General features: G+C 37.5%; 1 protein-coding gene across 6 annotated transcripts in view; it reads left to right on the top strand.

Annotated features, from left to right (window-relative positions):
* Positions 1–21,348, top strand: part of Arhgef9 (Cdc42 guanine nucleotide exchange factor 9) — a 165,995-nt gene that overhangs the window by 69,793 nt on the left and 74,854 nt on the right. The gene's annotated exons all lie outside the window — the stretch shown is intronic.

Below are 21,348 nucleotides of genomic sequence, written 5' to 3'. Positions count from 1 at the left end.
AAAGAGAAACCATCCTGCAGGGTCTATCAACTTATAAAGCACAGTTAACCAATTGATAGGATTTAGGTGTTGGCAAGACCCTGAAGCAGGGAAATGGATAAAATTGCCTCTTCTCGCCTTCTACGCTGAGTGTTTTCTAATGAAATATCTAATCCTTTATTCTCTGCTTATATAGCTTATTTTGTTAATGCCTTGAAATGTTTTCTGTGTCCCAACCCAGCTTTACTGGTTGATGAGTCAGTCCCTAGAGTATTCAGAATGAGCTCATCAATAACCACAAGACTTAAGAACTAATGTGACTCCCCGTGCACATAGAGCTTGTGCCTCTTGTGCTGACCACCCTCTCTTTTTAAAAGAATGATTAAACTACACTCAAATATTAATATGTTTTGTTTTCAGGGAGATAGACCACGGGATGAGAAGGAACATTGAACAAGTCAGGATGGCTTAGGGAAGTGAATGGGGAGGGTCAAGGTTTAGAGAATGACCATGAACAAGCACTGATGGTTTTAAGTCAAAGGTTAAAAGGAGTGGTATTTCAGGCACATATCCCTGGTAGCCATTTTGTATAGAATCACAAAGAAACAGATTAATAGAACTCAGAATCCAAATTAAACACCACCACCCCTTCCAAATCACCCAATCCATTTATGGTCTAGTCATCCAGAATAGACAGTTTTCCAAAGAAGACATGAAAATAAACAGTTAATAAATAATTTTTCCAAATGTTCAACATTCTCAACCATCAGGAAAGTGTAAGTCATTAATAAAACTGCTTTAAAATAACATCTCTCCCCAGTCAGAATGGCTAACATCACACATACACACACAAACAACAACAACGAACCTCAACAAATACTGGTAAGAATGTGAGGAGGAGGAACTCTATGCTGCTTGGGAATGTGAACTACGGAAATGAGTATTAAAAATGAAACATAGAATGATTATCTAATCCTGGCTATATACTTGTGTTTACTAGTTTTCATAACTGTCATCCAATACCTGACAAGAAGCAACTTAATGGAGAGTTGGTTCATTTTGTCTTATAGTTTGAGGGATATAATCCATCACGGAAGGGAAGGCACATGTTTTCATTTGCTTTCTGTTGCTGTGATAAACACCAGACTAAAATGCATTAGGGATGGTATTTCATCTTGTAAGTTTTAGGCCTTTATTGAGGGGAACCAGGACAAGAACTCATGGCAGGAACCTAGAGGCAAGAACTGAAGCAGAGATCATGAAGGAATGCTTCTTACTGGCTTGCTCAGCTTGTCTACTTAGAGAGCTCAGGCCCAAAGGCCTAGTGATGACACCACCCACAGTGAGCTGGCCCCCCACAACATCAATTTGCAATGAATAAAATACCTCAAAGACAAGGCCACAGCCTAGTCTGATCTGGGAAATTCTTGAGCTGAGATTCCCTCTTCCCTGGTGGCTCTAGGTCTGTTTTAGTTGAAAACTGAATCTAACTGTGGCAGCATGACAGCAGAAGCATGAGATAGCTGTTGTCCCCAGTCAGGAAGCAGAGAAAGATTAATGCTGATGCTACGTTAACTTTCTCTTTTATTCAGTTCAAGAGCCTAGCCTATGTCATGGTGCTGCTTACATTCGGGGTGGGTATCCTCTCCTCAGATAAACTTTTCTGAAGACTTCCTCATGTACATCCCCAAAAGTATATTTTCATAGAGGGAGACCAGCCACCATAATACCCAAGCACTCTGAACTCTACCACAAAGATATGTGCATATCCACATTACTATTGTGCTGCACTATTCATAATAGATAAAAAAAAATAGAACCAGTCTTAATGTCTTTCAACAAATGAACCCATAAAAAATGGGAAGAAAACATATACAGAATGAGATTTTATTTAAATAAGAATGAAATTTGCAGGAAAATGGATAGAACTAGAAAGCATTATGTTAATTAAAAAAGCCATACTCAGATACATAGGAACATGTGTAGTTCATGAAACTAGAAAAAGCACCATGGGAGAGGAAGAAGAGCTCTTAAGGGGGCTATGAAAAGAAAAAGAAGGTAGTAGAATATGTATGGCATGAAAGCAGAAGGGTATATATTAGAGCAAGGAAGATGAGCAGGAGGAGCCAGAGGGTAGGAGAGAGGCTTGGAGGAGGAGTGAATATAGGAATAAAGTATGCATGAAAATACTATAATGATACCTGTTACTTGTATGCTAAATAAAAGAAACAACTTTAAAAAGAGGGGAATGCCCCACTAAAATTCAAGCTAGCTTAGTAAGACTCATTAATGATAAGGAAATTAGAATTTTCTTTTTAAAGAAAACCTAGATAAGTGCTTCTCAATCTGTGGGTCATGATCCCATTCGAGGTTGCATATTAGTTATTTACATCACGATTCATAACAGTAGCAAAATTACAATTATGAAGTAGCAATGAAAATAATTTTATGGTTGGGGTTACCACAACATGAGGAACAGTATTAAAGGGTCACAGCATTAACAAGGTTGAGAGCTACTGTTCTAGATGCTTTTATGTTGTAGCGGGTATATAAAAATGTTGGTTATTATGTTTCTACTAGAAAGTATACAGTGTAATAAAAGACACAGATGTAGTTAAAATTTTCTAGTAGTCACAAGAAAAAGTAAAAAGTTACAAGTGAAGTTAAATTTCATATATTTCAGTATATTCAAAATATTATAGAATATCATACAATATCACTATGAAATTAATAATTATATTTTATTACATTTTTGGAAATATGGTATGTATTGTATATGTAGTTGATATCTCAATTTATATTAGTCACATGTCACTAATTATTACTTTCTCAATAATACAAGTACAAGTCTAGAGTGAATAGTATCGTTACAGACTTGCAATATTAATGCAGAGCATAAATTATAACTTAGAAGTCTAATATTTTCTACAATATCAATGTTTATTCTTTGCATATTTAAGGTAGTATCCAATGTCTGCTTCAAATTGTACTCTGCATGAACTTTTTTTCCTTTGTGATCTCTTTTGTTGTTTTAAGCAGAGTCAAGTGGTTTCAGCATCACTATTGGGGACTATTGAGGAATACCATGGAAATGTAGGTGTCAGCTACAATGCTGTTGCTAGTTAAAGAAATGATATTAGGCTGTTTAATGATTGATAGTATTATTGGCTCCAAGAGAGACCTTTTAATTCTCATGAATATTTATGCTTGCGTTTAAATTTATAGTACCATTGTGTTATAGTCGAGGGATTCCATGATGAAGTTACTAAGTTTCTTTTCTAGTAGATCTCAAAAATTAGAATTACTATGTCCGTTCTTTTATAATGGTTTTAGGTGATGGCAGAATGGTATTGTGAAAGCCAATACTGCCTGGGTTAGAAAGTGCTACTAGTGTGATATATGATAATGGGCCTTTATTTTCTTGTTTGTCTCTGAAACAGTATCTAGAGTCTAGTCCAGGTCTAGGTAGAATATAGAAATAGTACATTTAGGTAAGCTGGTGAGTGGGAAATTTCCTGGAAATGAATATATATTGCAGAATAGTTGCCCAATTTGTTGAGACTCACTAAAAGCTGAGATTTAGTAGTATCTTAAGAACAGATACCTAGGTTAAGTGCCATACAATGAAAGTATGATAAGGAAGAAAAAGCTTCCTTCAAATGATATATCAAACTGATACTTTTGTACGTCATCAAGCTAAACTGATGACTGACTTAGTGAGAAATCTCTATTTCTTACCCGGATGTCTCATTTATTTTTGTGAACGTTCGAGTCCTAGAATGAATAATCAAGGGTATTTTGTGTGGTTCTGTTTAAAATTAGACACTTGTTAGCATGTTTTAAGAAAGGGTGGAGAATCTGAGAAACCAAAATTCTTGCCTCAGTTCTGTCATTAGATGAACCACTCAACCATCTTCAAAGCTCAAGCTTCCTCCTTGTAAACTGGGTATAATGGGTCTCATGGAAATGCTTTTTAAGTTTTGATATTCAAGGTACATGAAAATAGAAACTACATGCCATTGGCTTCTGTAAGAAGTTATGAGATGTATGTCTTCTCTCTAGTCAAATCTGTATCCCTTGTTATTTAAATTTTTATTCTTGTATGTATGTGCTCTTGATTTCATTTCTTTTTGTAATGGAATTTGGCACTATAAGAGCAACACAATAGTCAATGTGCCTTCTCACCAATTGGTCAGGTTTGGTGAATCAGATCATGCTGAATATCAGGGCCCATATCTGGCTGTAGAAATCTTTACCTGCCTTCCTGGGCTTGTTTCCCTGGGAGCTGAGAAAGATCTGCTGGCACATGATTGTGTTTCTAAGTAGCCTGTGGTAGGTATTTTTTCCCTGCTAGGGACCTATTTCAAGTCATTCAGTCTGTTTTCCTTTGATGCTGTGTAGAAAAGGAGCCTTTGTTCTGACATTTGGCCATGGCCTGCGGAGAGCATATGTTAGGGCAGTTTTTATATAGGATACAAAACACCTTGTTATTAATGAGTGGTGAGGCTTGTGTCACAAGGCATGGATTTGTTCAAAAAGTAAATAATTGGCCAGCAAGATGACTCAGCTGGTAAAGGCGCTTACTGCCATGCATAATGACCTGAGTTTGATCACTTGAACCCACATGGTGAAAGAAGATAAATAACTTCACTTTGGCAACTTGTTTTCTGTCCTCCATACACATGCATGTGTACTGCCCCAAACTCACTCCCCAACAAAACCTAATATATATATATATATATATATATATATATATATATATATATATATATATATATATATATATATAAAGTTGTATACATTTCTCTTGTTTTTTCTTTGTTGTGTTTTATTTTTAGTTCTAGATTGCTTTGGTATCTCACTTTCCTGGAGGTTGGGACATAAAAAGATTACATGAGGCTGGGAATATGACTCAGTAAAGTGCCTGCTGTGCGAGCATGAGGACCCAAGTTTGGATCCCTAGAATCCATATAAAAAGCAGGGCATGGTGCCATGTTCCTGAAATCCTGCATTATCAGGCTTGGCCAGTGGTGAGGTCCAGGGAGACATGTGGATCTCTAAAATTCACTGGCTAGCCAGCCTAGCTGAATCAGTGACCTTCATGTTTAGTGAGAGACCTTTCTCAATAAAGATGGGAGCAATTGAGGAAACATGCCTAATGTCTACCTCTGGCCTCTATGCATGCTTGTATACATAAGTACACACTGATACTAACAGGCACATATATCACACTATACACTACACACACACACACACACACACACACACACACACACACACACACAAGCATTGAGAGATGTACTAATATATGGGTATCACTGTAAATCTTTAGGAGTCAGTTTGTCCATTTAGCAGAATAACAGTACCAGATTATCCCTTAGGACTTAATCCTACCTAGTCTCAGGTTCTTGGCCCCATTAATGACAATAGTCATGAATTTAGTCTTGTGGAACTTAAATCCAATCAGAACGTTGGTTATCACCATAATATTTATGCCTCTTTTGCTTCAGTGGGCATATCTTGCCAGACTGGTTTAAATGTAACTGCCAGAGTTTACAGCTGGATAAGAGTGATTATTTCACACCCCCCCAGAAGCATGCATATAACTTTCCAATACTATGAGAGCTAACCAGTAAGGATGAGGCTTTGAGTCAGTACTAGCTTTATTTCTTCCAGTGTTCTAAGAATCAAGAATGTGGTATCCCCAGGAATAGGGTCTTACCAACAGTTTCTGGATGGCAAACAAAAGCAATGACAGTGACCTATAATGACCAAGTTGTCTTCATCCCCAAGATATAGGGATGGTTCAACACATAAATCAATTAATGTAATCCATTACATAGACTCAGGAACAGAAATAACATGCTCATCTTATTGACACCAAAAGGGCCTTTGACAAAATCCAGTATCCCTTCATAAGGAAAGTCCTGGTGAATCTAGGGATAAAGGGAACATATCTTACTATAATAATGGCAATGTTCAACAAGCCCACAACCTACATCATGTTAGAGAAAAAAGTTAAATTATTTCCACTAAAATCAGGAATAAGACAAGGATGTCCACTCTCTTCACTCTTGTTTAATATAGTACTTGGAATTTCAGATAGAACAAGAAAACAAAAGAAGGAGATAAAGAGTATATGAATAGAAAAGAAAGAAGTAAAAATATCCTTATTTACAGATGCTGCTATACACAAAAGAATACAAGGATTTCATCAGAAAACTATAACTGTTAAACATATTCATCAAAGTAACAGCATACAAAATTAACTCAAAAGTTAATGGCCAAGAATGAAATCAGGGATATAATTCCATTCACAGTAGCCTCAAAAAATTGGAGGGATAATTCTAACAAGGAAGTGAAAGACTTATACAATCAAAACTTTAAGAGAATGAAGAAAGAAACTGAAGATACCAGAAAATAGAAAGACCTTACATGTTCACAGACCGGTAGGATCAATATTGTGGAAATGCTCATCCTACCTAAAGCAATCTACAGCTTCAATAAAATCCTCATCACAATTCCAGTGCAATTCTTCACAAAAAAATGAAAAAAAAATCTTTAAATTTCATATGGAAACACACACACACACACACACACACACACACACACACACACACACACATGCACACACAAAACAAGGATAACCAAAACAATTTTGAACAGTAAAAACACTGCTGGATGTATCACCTTCTCTGATTTTAAATTGCACTACAGAGCCATAATAATAAAAACAGCATGTTATTGACATAAAATAGACACATTGATTGATGGAATATAATTGAAGACACACAAATAACCCCACATTCCTATAGTCAGTTGATTTTTTTTTAACGAAGGGGCCAGAAAAGCACACATGGTAGAAAAGGCAGCATGTTCAACCAATGGTGTTTGTCAAACTGGGTAGCTACATATAAAAGAATGAAACTAAATGTTTGTCTCTCACCCTTCACAAAACTCAACTCCAAATGGATTAAAGTCTTCAACATAAGAGCCAGTAGCCTGAGTCTGTAAGAGGAGAAAATACATGGGCAATAGCCTTCAACTTATAGGCACTGGAAAGTACTTTCTGAAGAGGACCCAGTAGCACAGACATTAAGACCAACAATTCACTAATGGAACCTTATGAAACAGAAAGCTTCTGTATAGTGAAGGACACTGTGCTGGCTAGTCTTGTCAACTTGATACACAAACTAGAGCTATCTGAAAGGAGGGAACCTTAACTGAGAAAAGGCCTTCATAAGATCCAGCTGTAAGGCATTTTCTTAATTAGTGATTGATGGGGGAGGGCACAGCCCATTGTGGATGGGGCTACCCCTGGGCTGATGGTTCTGGATTCTACAGGAAAGCAGGCTGAGCAAGCTGGGGCAGGGGGCGGGGCAAGCCAGTAAACAGCACCCCTCCATGGCCTCTGCATCAGCTCCTGCCTCCAGAATGCTGCCCTGTTTGAGTTTCTGTCCTGATTTCTTTCAGTAATGAACAGTCCTATGGTGTGTAAGCCAAATAAACTCTTTCCTCCCCAACTTGCTTTTTGATCATGGTGTTTCATCACAGCAATAGAAACCCTGACTGAAACAGACACCATCACTCAAGTAAAGAGACAACCTACAGAACTGATAAAATCTTTACCAGCTATGTTTCACCCACAAGAGACACTAGAGAGTGTCACTCTGTGAGGTCAGATTAAGAGTCCTTTACTTGCCAGTGGTCTAGAGCAAGCTCACACCAGAAAAAAAAACCTTCTGGACCCCAAAGTGAACAGGATGGGGTTTATAAAGCCCCGAACGACAATTACATCATACAAGAGGTAGGCCAGGTGACAAAAGTTTCAAAAGTTTCTGGTAACAAAGGTTTCCAAAGCTTTAGTTAATTAAATAGTTTCATTTTGTAAAACATGGATCCCCCCCAAACTGCAGGTGCCTTAGAATGTGCTGCTCATCAAAATGTAGATAGCAGGGTCTGGGAAGGTGTTGAGTGAAGCAAAAGCTGATGTTAGCTAAAGCTAGGCTAAAACAGAGTCACTTTGGGCAGTTCCCTACACGTCTGACAAAGGGTTATTATCTAGACTGTACAAAGAACTTAAAATAAAAAAAAAAAAACCCTGAACACCAAGAAAACAATCCAATTAAAAATTGGGGTCTGGAATTAAACAGATAGTTCTCAAAAGGAGAAATGCAAATGACTCTAAATATTTTGTGTTCAGTGTTCAACGACCTTAAGCATCAAGGAAATTCAAATTGAATCTACTTGAAGATTTCATCTTAGCCCAATCAGAATGGCTAAGTTCAACGAGAACAAAATGACAACAGATGCTGGCATAAATATGGGGAAAGGAAACACTTATTCACTGATGGTGGGAGTGCAAACTGGTACAAGCACTATGGAAGTCAGTGTGGATGTTCTTCCAAACACTGAAAATAGACCTAGCACATGCTCCAGCCACTCTTGGGCATAACCCAAAGGATTTTATATCCTACTACAGAGTCACCTGATTATTCATGTTTATCGCTGCTCTGGTCACACTAGCCAGGAAATGGAAACAGCCTAGATGTGTTCCATTTACACGATGGAATGTTTTTTAGCTGTGAAGAAAAATGAAATTGTGAAATTTACAGGTAAATGGATAGAGCTAGAAATATTCTGAGTGAGGTAGCCCAGATCCAGAAAGGCAAACGAGTGATCTTGCTCATATGAAAGTGCTAGCTTTGAATCTTCAGATACATGTGTTTAAATAGGAATACCTATATTATTCGGCAACCCAGTAACGGCCTGATTGGGTGAACTTTCAATAGAGGAGAAATAGGGTGTAGGTGATATTAAAGGGGGAATGAGGAATTGAGCAAAAAATATTATATGTGGTACGGGATGGGTCAGAGGGGGTAGAGGACTTAGTATGGGGAGAGATAATTAACACTAAATCTTTTAAAAGTCATATGGAAAGCTACTACTGTAGAAGCATATGCATATATTTAGATAAATAGTTTAATTGAGATGCATTATAATGGGGTGACAGTATTTTCTCAGACACCACAAGCTATCATATACAAAGCCAAATGCAAGAAAACTAGATCCATAGCCTTCCTTCCATTTTCAAAGAGAAGAACATATGGATCTATGTGGAGAAATCTGTGTGTAATACTCAGAGCCTGGAGTTCTTGTTTTGAAAGCTGCTGAAGAAGGGGATCTAGGCATTCTGTATTCATGCCACTTTCCTTCTACTGCCATTCCCTTTGCATCCCTCCTCTCTTGTCACTGTGTATTACTTAACCTTTACTATATTATGGAAAAGTTTAATCGTTGCTTTTCCCATTCCAGTACAGAATAAGGTAAGGGAATGACTGTTTCATGATAGAATGGTATCCATCAAGGATCCTGGAGATAATTAGAATTATAATGCTGAATCAGTCTCCAATTGATTGATTATTCATTGATATTTATATGACATTGCTTTACCCATTAAACTATATTTGACCATCTAAAGATGCATGGAGATTAAATTTTCTTCTTTTCTTTTCTTTCTTTTCTTCCTTCCTTTCCTCCTCCTCCTCCTCTTCCTCTTCTTTTTCCTCTCCTTCTTCAATGGGGCATGTTCTTTGAGAGATTTTAATTATGTAATCCAGACTGATCACAATTTTATGATACTCCTGTTTGAGTCTCCCTATTGCTGGGATTGTAGCCATGCACCACCATGCTCTGATAAGAATTTTCCTTTATGTGGCATAAAATCCTCTATGAATTCCTTCTTATATAGCAATATTACCGGGGAACCTTAAATTGTTTCCCATGGATTATCTAAGAGAAACTACCAGTATTGTTATGTTATCATTTGTGTATTGACAGTTAGCTCCCTGCCTCTTAAGTCATTGTTCATGGCTGAGGGTGGGTTTGAGGGATTTTCTTTTTAGGCCACACTATACTTTGTTTTTCCGGAGCTTCTACTCATGAAATGGCCAAGACCACTGGCTCTGGAGATTCTCTCTCTTGGTTGGAATTAGAGCCTTCTCATTTACTAATAAATGTCTAATATTAATGAAAGATGTCTTGTGCTTTCTGTGCCACAGTGACCACATTTTTGTAAACTAAAGATTTCATATCACCTAACTGAATCTTTTGTTATGAGAACTAAATAAAATCATGCAATGGAGGCACTGACAGTATACTTATTGTAGAGGAAGCATTCAACAATAGTACTGCTGATACAGCAAACTTTTAAAGCTAATGTCAGAAATAATGTCTTTATTTTCCCTTGTTTACACCCTCCACTTGAGAATAGTCTTTCTTTCTACTCAAGAGTCTAGAGCCAAGATCAGATCTTCCAAGCCTCTCCTATCCTCTGACTTCTAGGCTTTTAGCCTTTTTTTAAATGGGGTTTTTCTGTGTAGCTCTGGCTGTTGACTGTCCCAGAACTGGCTTGGTAGACCAGGCTGGCCTGGAACTCATAGAGATCCTCCTTCATCTGCCTCCCAGGTGCTGGGATTAAAGGCGTGCGCCACCACTGCCTGGTGGCTTTCAGCTTTAATCCATCTTTTGGATAAATTATTCCATCTGAATCAGCTTCTTGCTGCTCCTACATGTATGTTGCTAAGGTTAACTGGGCATACAGAACTTATGTTCCATCTCATCCAGCCATTTGTACAAGGACATGATCTACTCGGAGGTCTGAACATGCTGATAATGTCAGGCTTTCAACTTAATAGTAATAGTATTGTGACTAATGATCCTGCTCTATTTGTATTGGCCAGTGTGCTTTTTTGGCTATTTGGTTTCCAGAAAGAGACATAATGTTACTGCAGTAGTACCTTAGCACTTAGCCTCCATTTGTAAGCAACTAAATTGTAGACAAGTACAGTACATAGGAGACTAAGAATAGATTAGATGTTATCAGGGAACAGAGCTGTAATAGCAGACCTATAAATTCTTCCCATTAGTCCAGCCCTTCTATAGTTTTTGCACCAAGGTTAGCAGGTAAAATACAGAGGATATTGTGGGAAGAGATGTGATTCTCAAGTTGGGGTGAGGAAGGATCATATGATTTGAGTAGCCATTAGAGAATACCAATGGATGAAAATACAAGGAGAGTGTTGCAAGAGCACACGTGGAAGAAACCAGCCAGATTTGAGATATCTGTACCATTCTGCAGGATAAGAGTGACCAAGAACCTAGTGGACCTACCTTTGCAAATAGATGGCATGGCCCAAAACATGCTTCAGTAGGTTATTATTATCCCCTAGGCTAGCACCATCTGCCCCTAGAATTATGAGGTAACATCTAAGAAAAACTTGTCCTGTATAGTCAGTGAACGGTTTAAGAAAGGATTTTTGTAATTGATTTCCTACTTTCCTCAAATCTTATCATACTTTAATAGCTATCTCCCTTGCAACCTGTTTCTAAACAATTTCTTACACCATTAACAAGGGGAGAATTATAGCTAGCCCAGGCTAGGCATATTGATGTCCTTTCTCATGACACAGATTCCTAAGGCGAGAATTCAAAAGTCCCAAGCCAATGCTTTACCAAATCCTACCAACACTTGTGTTTTAAGAATTTTTTCCTGAATCTTAGTTAAAAAAAAATGCCTGTTTTCTGGAAGATGAGTAACTTGGGTCAGATTGATATTCAGAATTAAAAAAAAATTTAATGTGGATTTCATCATAAAATCAGGCAGGGCAGGACTTTGTATGTCCAAATGTGATAGCTTAATTGGAAGCCTTTTATATTTTTTCACATACTTATAGTGTATCCTGGTTATATTCATCTCACATACCTCATTCACTTCCTCCAGCTCCCAGCACACACCTTATAGCATATCTCCAATCTCCCCTAAAGTAATGTCTTTTTTATAACCTACTAAATCCAATTAATATTGCCCAGATGTGCATGTGTTTGGGTCATCCAATGAGACATGAACAACCTACAAATGGCTATCCTCACAACAAACAAAAGTGACTTTCCCTTTCTTAGTAGTCATCAATTGCCATTAGTGGGACATTGGGAGTCCCTCCTCCCTTCATGCTGGAATTTTTAATTTCATTGATTTTGTGGATATCTTGTGTCTGTAACCAGAATTGCTGTGAGTTCATGTATGTAACAGCTATGTGATATATACAGGCCAGGTTTTCACAGTATTCTTCCCATCCACTGGCTCTTACATTTTTTCCAGCCCCTCTTCTGTGAAGTCTCCTAAGCCTTGAAGGTCTGGTGGTGGTAATATAGAGATGTTCCATCTGTGGCTGAGCACTCACTCACTGGTGCTTATTCTTAGCATCTTGAAGAATTTGAGTCCCTTCCTTAACCACTGCACATTACAATAAACTGCATCTGTGACTAAGGTTGAAAACAGCACAAATCTATGGATGTAAACAAAATTATTAAAAAGGAATTTGGCAACATGACCATTAGGAAACAATAGGCCCTGCCCTACAGCCTATGGAGTCCCTAGACGTGAGTTTTGATCATGTTTACAGTACCAGGTGTGAATTACTTCCTGTGGAGCATGCTTCAAATCCAAAAAAGAAAGTAGTTGGTTAGCCCATAAACTGTCTTGCCACTATTGCCCCAGTGGGCACATTTTGTCTGGCACATCATTATCGTAGCACGCAAAGTACTTCATTGATTAAGACCACTGATCTTCTTTTTTCTCTCCATAGCAGTCTCCATAGCACTTTCCATCATTATGAAAGCTAGCTCTCAGGGGAAGAAGTTTATTGGTCAGTTCAAGATTGATGTCTTTATGTACTGCAACTGAAGTATATAGTATTTTCAGCAATAGGATCTTAACTATCTATTTATGATGGGCAACCAAGGGCAATGCCTATAACCTGTCCTGTTTTGGGTGTCTCTGGGGCCTCCCTGACCAATAACTCATAGGGAGGTAACCTGTGCTTGGTGCTGATATTTTTACTTAATAGCTTACGTCTTCTGAGAGTAGCATTTTTCTCCCATGTGGGACATTTCTGTTCAAACTCATTTTCTTTTAAAAATTATGCTTTAGTTAACTTATACTAGTGGAGTTTCATAAGGTTTCTTCACACATCCTTAGTTTTGGTTAACCCCCACTTACCCTTCACTTACTTCACCCTCCCCCCGCAGCCCCATTTAAATCTTTAGTTCCCAGTATTGCCATACTGTCTTTGAAATCACATGTGTTCTACATTGTGCTTTCTATTTGGATTGCCAGATCATGGGTTCCCACAAAGATTCTTCAGTTTGAAGAATTGCCCTCTAGCAAATCTTCCCTGGCCCTCTAGCTTTCCCATTTCTCCACTACCTGCTTGACTCTTCCTGCCTTCAGTATTGCTGTCTCTACTTTCATCCCACCTATAATCTATACCCCCTTCCTAATATGCATCCCTTCACCCAGTGGAACATTGCTAGGTTCCTGACTACCACACATACTCTAAGCTAAATACACAAAACACAAGATTTGTGTCCTCACATAGGACAGCTAACTGCACATTTGTCTTTTGGGGCCTGGGTGACTGCAGTAAGTAATTTTTCCAGTTTTATCGACTAATTTTTATGACTTAATTTTTCCTCACAACTGAGTGGTGTTCATCAGTTGATATACATCTATTTTATTCCATTTCCTAGTTATTGTAGATAGAATAACAATGAACATAGATGTGCTTGCATCTCTATAGTAAGATAAAAGTTCCTTGGGTACAAGCCCAGGAGTGGAATAACTGGGTCATATGGCAGATATATTTGTAGTTTTCTGAGATACATAGCTGGCAAAGATAGTCACCCATTTTGTGGGCTGCCTTTTATTTGTCTTATTGTTTCCTTTGCTGTATAGTAACTTTTTAGTTGTGTGAGATCCCATTTGTTAGTTGCTGATCTTATTTCTTGTGCTTCTAGAGTCATACTCAGAAATCCTTATCTTTGCCTAAAAATTGACATGTGCTCCTTACTTTCTCCTCTAGTTGTCATAGGGTACTAAGTCTTATGTTGGTGACTTTGATCCAGGTAGAGGTAAGTTTTTTGCAGGGGTTGGAGAATAAGTATCTAGTTTCATTTTTCTGTATGCTGAAATCCATGTGTCCCAGCACCATTTGTTGAAGAGTCTGCCTTCTTTTCCATATATTTTTGGCATCTTTGTCAAAGATTGTGCAGCTGTGGTGTATAGACTTATATCTGAGTCCTCATTCTATTTCATTGATTTCTGTGCCTCTTTGCCAGTATCATGCTGTTTTTATTATGATAGCTCCTAGCTTGAAATCAGGTATGATGATCTATCTCACAGCTCTGTCACCTAACTGGATTATTTTGATGATCCTTAATATTTTGTAACTCCATATAATTTTGGGTTTTTAATTTTTCCTATGTTTATGAAGGGAGGCCTCATATTTTAATTTGGATTATATTGGATCTGTAGATTTCTTTTGGTAGGGTGACTATTTTCACAATATTAATTCTTCCACAAGCATTGGAGATGTTTCCATCTTCTGATATCTTCCTCAATTTTTTTTCTTCAGTGTCTTAAAGTTTTAATTGTAGCATTCTTTCAGTTTCTTGGTTAACTTTATTTAAAGTTATTTTATTTTTGTGTGGCTATTGTGAAAGGGATTGTTTTTTTCTGATTTCATTTAAGCTCAAACAGAAAGCCTATCAGAGGAAATGTAGAAGACATGAACTTGTAATGGTCTTGTCAAAGCACTCGTTTTGGGTTACTTTATTAAGAAACATGAATTCCATCAACGTCCAAGCAAGAAAGCCCCATGAAAGTCAATAAAAAGGAAAAAAGACAGGGAGAAAGATAACATGGTATATCTTAGAGCCACTTAACCTTTACTTTCTGTTTTGACTGACTAGAACACTGTATTGTCTGTGAAGAGTTTCACAGTACCCCAAGTTACCCCTATTCACTTTGATATATTACCTTAGAAAGACTTTTAATAGGTTAAATCTATCAAGATTCCAGACTATGGTGATGGGGTACAGGGGCTAAAGAGTCTGGCTACAAAAGAGGTGGTATTTAGTGTGCAAAATATTTAGGAAAATTATGAGAACAAAGTACTTTCTAAGCACTTTCTAAAGTATCCTGACTAGAGAATACCTCTCAGATGTTGCGTTATTATTCTAGGGGCAGATGGTATCAATTTAGGGGATTAGAATCTTGACTTGATTGTGGGAACTATTATTCATACCTTATATAAGAGTTTTAGATGCATTACTTCATATGATCCCTACAATAGCCTTTGAAGTACATTGATACTATTCTATTTTACTGATGAGGACATTGATTGAGGATCAGAGAATTCGGGTAACTTACTGTGTGTTGGAAAGCCTGTGTTTCTACCCAAACTATCAAGTCTACATTGTTTATTTTGCCAGACTTTTCTCCTGATTTGGTCTAAGTATTTAGAGACTTTGTATCAGTCTCGGATTCTCCTTGTTTACCATGAGAGATCCACTACTATAGTCTTGGCTTTCTCACATAGGAAGTGGAAATAATAAAGCTGATTTGGTCTGCTGCATTAGTTTTGCTTGCTTGTTTTGCATAGCTGTGACCAAAATACCTGAAAAAAAAAACAAATGAAGGAAGATTTATTTTGGCTTACACTTTCAGACTTAAGCTCATGGTACTTGGCTTCATTGATTCCGGATCTATGGTGAGTTAAAATGTAGCAGCAATAGGAGCATGTGGTAAAGACCATTTACTCCGTGGTAACTATGAAGCAGAGAGAGTGGGGTGGGGACTGGGGACAGTTATAACCTATTTCTTCTATGAGGAGTTATTTCCTAAAATTTCCACCACTTCTCCAAATAGCTTTGCGTTGAAACTAAACATTTAGCACATCAGCGTCTGTGAAACATTTCATATTCAAACCCATACCGTGCTGGACAGTTTTAAAGCCAATGTAAGATGGTTTGTAGAAAGAGATTTAAACTTAGTTTAGGATCTAGGAGGAGATGGGAGAAGGAAAACCATGATCAGAATATACTGTATGAATTTTCAATGAAAAAAAAAAAGCCAGGGGAAAAAAGAATGACAGAAAAGAGTGGGAAAAAAGGGAAACTGATCTTCTTGGTCAGAAAGTAGGACCCTCACATTAGAAGATACAATGAAATGATAGTGAAAATAAACAGGATGTGTTGGAAAGACATGGTTGATATCATGGGTGTGTTATGGTACAGTAAAACTCCGTGGACAAGTCCTAGTTGATGTTGATGTAGTCATGAATGCAAATAAAAGTATTTCTGTGGGTCTTTCCTTTTCTCCCCATCCCTCTCCCTTCCATTTCTAGTGTAACCAAAATTTTTATGGTTTTATTGGAGATCATTACTTCTAATTATGTGTATGTTAGAAAGGGAAAACAATTTGTTAACAGCTTTCTTATGGTGGTTTTCATTTAATTAGCAATAATTACTAATTATCTTTCCCTTGAGGGCCAAGGAGTAGTTTTTGTGCCTGCCTCTGTACACTATGTTGATTATCTTTGTGCCAGGCAAGAATGTGAAGTGTTTATATATTGGTTAAAGGGGAAATGTCCTACTTTACTTTTCTGTTGCTGTGATAAAAAACTGACATGGGGAGGAAAGGGTTTAATATATATTACAAGTTACAGTCTATCATCTAGGGAGAAAGGGAAATGGAGGCAAGGACTCAAGGCAGGAACCTGAAGGCAAGAACTGAAGCAGATACCATGAAGGAGTGCTGCTTACTGGCTTGCTCTCCCTGACTTGCTCACCCTGTTTTCTTTTAAATAGTTCAGACCCACCTTCCCAGGGATGGTACCAACTCCAGTGAGCTGAACCTTACTATATCAATTAGAAATCAGAAAATGCCCCAAACATGCCCATAAGCTTGTCCAATAGCGGCAAATACTAATTGCAGTTCCCTCTTCCTATGTATATCAAGTTGACAAGTGAAGCTAACTGTGACTTCCACACCTTGTCAATTTTGACAGACAAACACATCACATTACACCAGAACTTTTTCCTTCTTGTCTGTCTCCAAGATCTCATATTAACGTCCCAATATAAAACAGTCTAACTTAACCAAAGTCCTACAGTGTTTAAATTTTTCAACACATTTAAAGTCCAAGATGTATTTAAAAATTCAGATCTTTTATCTGTAAGTTCTTGTAAAATACAAAACAATTTCTTATTCTAAAAGGGAAGAACTAGAGCACAGTTACAATTCGATCAAAGCAAAATCCAAATGTAAAAAGCTCACTATCTGACCTCTGGGACTCATTCATGATTTTCTGAATTCCAAAGAGTTTGGCGAGTCCCACTTTTCTTGCCTTGCCATCTGTTGTCTTATAGGCTTAGGCTGTCTCTACTCCAAACTACCACTGCCATTTGTGGTCATCCTACAGTTCTTTAATATCCAATATGCTGGGATATATGCTGTAATTGTGGCTGCACCTTCACTAATGACTTCCCTTGGCCTCTTCAGGGATGCTAACCATGCCACATGTTGACAAGCATTAACCTTTCTCTCTTCAGTCCTAGAATTTCCACTGCAACTGACACTCCACCTTCGTTAATGGCCACTTGGAGTGTCTCTGTAGGGATTCCAGCACTGCCACATGGTGTTGAGATTCAGCTATTCTCTGTGTCCTCTTCATATCTTCAAAACTAGTACCATGTGTGAGAGTCTTACACGTTATTTAGCCAACTTGAAGTGTAGTCTTGGCCTTGCCTGGACCAAACGTTTATGTGCTAACCCTGAGCAAACACTCCTGAGAAGATTTTGCATCAAAAATGCCTATCTCTTAATAATCACAGCTGATTTTTCATTACCAGGTAACCAGTGTCCATTGTCCCATTAAAACAAAGGCTTCAGTTCCACAGATGCTTGACTGAATATTTCCCACAAATGAGAGAGCCTGATAGAGTCTTTATAGGATTCTCAAATTTTCTCTCTGAAACTTCACAAGCCAGGCCTCCATTATTGACATTTCTCTCAGCATTATCTTCCAAGCGCCCACAGAACAGCCCATCAAGCTCTTAGCATCCAATGTTTTTTTGTAGCCTAAAGTTCTAAATCTTTCACCCACAAAACATCACATTGCTAAATTAAGAGATAAGGTAATTTTCTAAGAGACTCATAGAACTTCCCTTGAACTCATAATGGTGCTAACAATAGTAGTTGGCTTTGCATCATTGGGACAAAATTCCTGAAGGAAACAGTTTCAAGGGAGGAAAAGTTTATTTGGGATCATGGTTCAGAGACTTCAGCCCAAGATCAGCTGGTTACCACAGAGGCATAGCACAATGGTCCTAGGAATACATTACCATGGAAACAACAAGAGAAAGCATGAGAATATGAATGAAGAGGAAGAAACTGAAGACAAGATAGAGCCCTCAAGGCCACACCCTTAAGGACTACTCCATTTAGCTAGGTCCCATCTCTTGTTTCCAGCATTCTCAATAGTCTGTCAAATTACATGTCCATCAATTGATTAGCCTGTTGATGAAATCAACACTTTCGTGATATAGTCACTTCCCCAAAGCTTCACCTCTGAGCACTGCTACGTTGGGGACTGATTCTTTAGGAACATATGAATCTTTGGTGAGACATTTCAGATTCAACCAAATGGATATTGCCTTCTTTTATAATTACCAATTTATTTGGAGAGAAAGGCTACTATAAATGTCCAAAACTGTTAAATTGTTGAATTCACTCAATTATTTGTTTTTTTTGGGGGGGTGCTATTTAAATGTATCAGTTTTCTTAATTTTATTCATAGATTGTTCAATATTACTGCCTGGAAACACCACTTGATTTTTAAATTATTTATCTTAAATCCTAAAAATATTGCTGAACTTGTTTATTAGAGCATCTTTTTGGGTGGATTCTTTAGAATTTCCTATGTATAAGATTGCATGACTAGAGTTAGTTTTTATATCTTCTATTAAATTTGAATTCTTTTTATTTATTTTTCCTGTTCAGTTACTCTTGCTAGAATTCTCAGTACAATATTGGATTGGAGTGATAAGAGCAGATATCCTTATTTCTTGAGTGTATGGACCTTTCATAAATACTCATTATCATTTGGAGAAAGTTACTTCTAGATTCTTAAATATTTTTTTAATCATGAAGGAGTGTGCTGATTGAGATAAGCATGTGGGATTTTATAACCTTTATTATTATGTTGTATTACATTGACTTTCTTATGTTAAACCAATTTTGTATTCCAGAGATCAATCCCATTTGATAAGAAAGATTTTTTTTTAAATGTTGCTAACATTTTGTGAGGTGTCTGCATTTTTATGTTTTGAGGATTTTTGCCAAAGATGAACAATTCAAATATTTAAACCACCAGACCTTGTCCTCTGTTTCCATGTGAATAGTTTCTGATTATTCAGTCTTGTACTTCTTATTGCCCTACTTAGATTACTATTTGTTCTTGAGTCTGTTATAGTTTGTATATTTCTAAGAATTTATCCATTTCATCATTTAACTGATTTTTTACTGTACAGTTGTTCATATTGTTCCCTTTCAATGATTTTTTTTCTGTAAGTCTGGTGTAATATTGCCATTCTTGTCATTGATTCTACTAATCAGGGTCTTTGTCTTAGGGTTTCTATTGCTGTGGAGAGACACCATGACCACAGCCACTCTTATAAAGGAAAACAGTTAATTGGGCCTGGCTTATAGTTCCAGAGATTTAGTTTATTATCATCATGATGGGAAGCATGGCAACATGCAGGCAGGCATGATGCTGGAGGAGTGGCTGAGAGTTCTACATCTGAATCTGCAGGTAGCAGGAAGAGAGAGTGACACTAAGCCTGGCTTGAGCTTCTGAACCTTCAAAGCCAGTGCCCAGTAATTCACTTCCTCCCATAAGGCCACACCTACTCCAAGGCCACACCTCCTAATAGCGCCACTCCCTATGAACCTATGGGGGCCATTTTCACTCAAACCACCACAGTCTTCCTTGTTTTCTATTTCAACATTTTGTTTTGTTTTGTTTTGTTTTGACAGGGTTTCTCTGTGTAGATTTGGTGCCTGTCCTAGAACTCGCTCTGTAGACCAGGCTGGCCTTGAACTCACAGAGATCTGCCTGCCTCTGCCTCCTGAGTGCTGGGATTAAAGGTGTGCGCTACCACCTGGCGCATATATCTCCTTATACTGATTAAATAATTTAAAAACATTAGAAAACACATATATACAGGCATATCAAAGATGTTTTCCCTGGCAGTGTCTGTGGTGATCAGTTTCTTTACTTATAAGAAAGTTGAGTGCTTGAGTCACTATTGTTTAAGTTTTTAAAAGTCTTTGGGTTATATTATTTCTGCATTCTATATAGGCTTGACATATCTATTGCAATCTGTGTGCAGAAAAAAAAAGAAATCTGAGAAAAGCCTATTATTTCTGAAGGAAATAGTAGGAGATAGGAGTGGAAATACAGTTGGAGCCATATTGTGATAATTTTGAATGGTAGTATGAAGGACATCATAATAATCAGTGTGGGGCTTTTGATGATTTTGGGGTTTGAGGCTAGCCAATAAAAGTCATTGGCAACGACCTGGTTTGGTAGTAGGAGCTAAGTGTTTACCTGGGACTTTGTCCTATTATAAAGAAATGAAGGCAATAACAGAGGGAATAGAAAAGGAAGGACAAGAACTAGTTATTGTCTCTGATTTTGAAAGACTTCATTGGCTCTAAATGAAAGAGAACTCAGTCATCTTCTTCAATGCTTCTTTTACAGTTATGTAGTGGTTAGGCACAGTATATGTCTGATACAGATAACTGATAAATTTGATTTCACTAACCCTGATTTACTTCCATTCAATGATGGCTGAGGAAATCATCCATTAAGTGCTTTGAGAGGTCCTCTAGAAGTGTGACAGATTCTAGGCATTTTTCATATTTTTACTTGTCACCTGGGAGCCTATGTGTGCTAGCTGAAGCATCTGTGAACAATACTTGTGAAAAGGTATGCATTAGTCTACCCTGATTCTTTGGCAAGCCTGATACAGCATTCTGAGATGAAATTCTTCCCAGTGAATATATCTCACATGCTGACCTTGGCTGGGATGGGAGAAGGTAACAGAATATTAGGGAATAATTGTTTTCATTATTATAAATACAACTAAGTATATGCATCATTTTCCAATGTTTTGGAATAACTTTTTAAAAACCAACTCCATTCCTTTGAATATTTATCCATCATAGAACTTCTTAATTGGGTGAAATGGTCAGTATTAAGGGATCAATTACACACATTTGAAAAAAGGCAAGAGGAAGGAGCCAGGCAGGGTGTGCATATCTTTAATCCCCAGAACTCAGGAAGCAGAGGTAGGTTAATCTTCTTGAATTTGAAGCCAGGCTTAGAACCAACAAGACATCCTAGAGTCAGTCCTGGGTACTCTGTTTTCAAAAGCTTCTGATTGAAGGCTTTGTGAACACAA

The sequence above is a fragment of the Peromyscus californicus genome, unplaced genomic scaffold (genome assembly GCF_007827085.1).
Source record: "Peromyscus californicus insignis strain IS unplaced genomic scaffold, ASM782708v3 Scaffold_10__1_contigs__length_136768540, whole genome shotgun sequence".
Taxonomy (NCBI): Eukaryota; Metazoa; Chordata; class Mammalia; order Rodentia; family Cricetidae; genus Peromyscus; species Peromyscus californicus.
This window is presented reverse-complemented; position numbering and strand designations above follow the sequence as displayed.